Below are 2,798 nucleotides of genomic sequence, written 5' to 3'. Positions count from 1 at the left end.
ATCCTGAATTTCTTGGATGAGAAATATCTTAAGATCCAGTAATTTTTTTTTTCTGTATCATATGGTAGTTTTATTTTCAGTGGAACCTCCAATCTCTTTTCTATAATGTCTGTAATAATTTACATTCCCATCAAAAATGTACAAGGGTTCTCTTTTCTCCACATCATTGACTACACTTGTTATCCTTTCTCTTTTTGATAATAGTCATCCCAAGAGGTGTGAGATGATATCTCAGTGTTGTTTTTTTTTAACATCTTTTTTGGAGTATAACTGCTTTACAATGTTGTGTTAGTTTCTGCTGTATAACAAAGTGAATCAGCTATATGTATATATACATATCCTCATATACCCTCCCTCTGGCGCCTCCCTCCCACCCACGCTATCTCACCCCTCTACGTGGTCACAAAGCACTGAGCTGATCTCCCTGTGCTATGCGGCAGCTTCCCACTAGCTATTTTACATTTGGTAGTGTATGTATGTCAATGCTACTCTCTCACTATGTCCCAGCCTCCCCTTCTCCCCCATGTCCTCAAGTCCAGTCTCTACATCTGCATCTTTATTCCTGCCCTGTCACTAGGTTCGTCAGTACCATTTTTTTTTAGATTCCATATATATGTTAGCATACAGTATTTGTTTTTGCCTTTCTGACTTACTTCACTCTGTACGACAGACTCTAGGTCCATCCACCTCACCACAAATAACTCAATTTCGTTTCTCTTTTTTTTTTTAATTAATTTATTTTTTATGTATTTATTTTTGGCTGCGTTGGGTCTTCATTGCTGCATGTGGGTTTTCTCTAGTTGCAGCAAGAGGGGGCTACTCTTCGTTGCGGTGTGTGGGCTGCTCACTATGGTGGCTTCTTTTGTTGTGGACCACAGGCTCTAGTTGCGCAGGCTTCAGTAGTTGTGGTGCATGGGCTTAGTTGCTCTGCAGCATGTGGGATCTTCCTGGACCAGGGCTCGAACCCATGTCCCCTGAGTTGGCAGGCAGATTCTTAACCACTGCGCCATCAGGGAAGTCCCTCATTTCTTTTTATGGCTGAGCAATATGCCATTGCATATATGTGCCACATCTTCTTTATCCATTCATCTGACCATCAACCTAATATGGACACTTATGTCGCTTCCGTGTCCTGGCTATTGTAAATAGTGCTGCAATGAATATTGTGGTACATGTCTCCTTTTGAATCATGGTTTTCTCAGGGTAGATGCCCAGTAGTGGGATTGCTGGGTCATATGGTAGTTCTATTTTTAGTTTTTTAAGGAACCTCCATACTGTTCTCCATAGTGGCTGTACCAATTTACATTCCCACCAACAGTTTAAGAGGGTTCCCTTTTCTCCACACCCTCTCCAGCATTTACTGTTTGTAAATTTTTTGATGATGGTCATTCCGACTGGTGTGAGGTGATACCTCACTGTAGTTTTGATTTGCATTTCTCTAATGATTAGTGATGTTGAGCATCCTTTCATGTGTTTGTTGGCAATTTGTATATCTTCTTTGGAGAAATGTCTATTTAGGTGTTCTGCCCATTTTTGGATTGGGTTGTTTGTTTTTTTGATGTTGACCTGCATGAGCTTCTTGTGTATTTTGGAGATTAATCCTTTGTCAGTTGCTTCGTTTGCAAATATTTTCTCCCATTCTGAGGGTTGTCTTTTCATCTTGTTTATGTTTCCTTTGCTGTGCAAAAGTTTTAAGTTTCATTAGGTCCCATTTGTTTATTTTTGTTTTTATTTCCATTTCTCTAGGAGGTGGGTCAAAAAGGATCTTGCTGTGATTTACGTCATAGTATGTTCTGCCTATGTTTTCCTCTAAGAGTTTTATAGTGTCTGGCCTTACATTTAGGTCTTTAATCCATTTTGAGTTTATTTTTGTGTATGGTGTTAGGGAGTGTTCTAATTTCATTCTTTTACATGTAGCTTTCCAGTTTTCCCAGCACCACTTATTGAAGAGGCTGTCTTTTCTCCACTGTATATTCTTGCCTGCTTTATCAAAGATAAGGTGACCATATGTGCATGGATTTATCTCTGGGCTTTCTATCCTGTTCCACTGATTTATATTTCTGTTTTTGTGCCAGTATCATACTGTCTTGATTACTGTAGCTTTGTAGTATAGTCTGAAGTCAGGGAGCCTGATTCCTCCAGCTCTGTTTTTCTCTCTCAAGATTGCTCGGGCTATTTGGGGTCTTTTGTGTTTCCATACAAATTGTGCAATTTTTTGTTCTAGTTCTGTGAAAAATGCCACTGGTAGTTTGATAGGGATTGCCCTGAATCTGTAGATTGCTTTGGGTAGTATAGCCATTTTCCCGATGTTGATTCTTCCAATCCAAGAATGTGGTATATCGCTCCATCTGGTTGTATCATCTTTAAGTTCTTTCATGAGTGTTTTATAGTTTTCTGCATATAGGTCTTTTGTCTGCTTAGGTATGTTTATTCCTAGGTATTTTATTCTTTTTGCTGCAATGGTAAATGGGAGTGTTTCCTTAATTTCTCTTTCAGATTTTTCATCATTAGTGTATAGGAATGCAAGAGATTCCTGTGCATTGATTTTGTATTCTGCTACTTTACCAAATTCATTGATTAGCTCTAGTAGTCTTCTGGTAGCATCTTTAGGATTCTCTATGTATAGTATCATGTCATGTGCAAACAGTGACAGTTTTACTTCTTTTCCCATTTGGATTCCTTTTATTTCTTTTTCTTCTCTGATTGCCATGGCTAAAACTTCCAAAAGTATGTTGAATAGTAGCTGTGAGAGTGGGCACACTTGTCTTGTTCCTGATCTTAGAGGAAATGGTTTCTGT

The sequence above is a fragment of the Phocoena phocoena genome, chromosome 9, assembly GCF_963924675.1.
Source record: "Phocoena phocoena chromosome 9, mPhoPho1.1, whole genome shotgun sequence".
NCBI lineage: Eukaryota > Metazoa > Chordata > Mammalia > Artiodactyla > Phocoenidae > Phocoena > Phocoena phocoena.
This window is presented reverse-complemented; position numbering follows the sequence as displayed.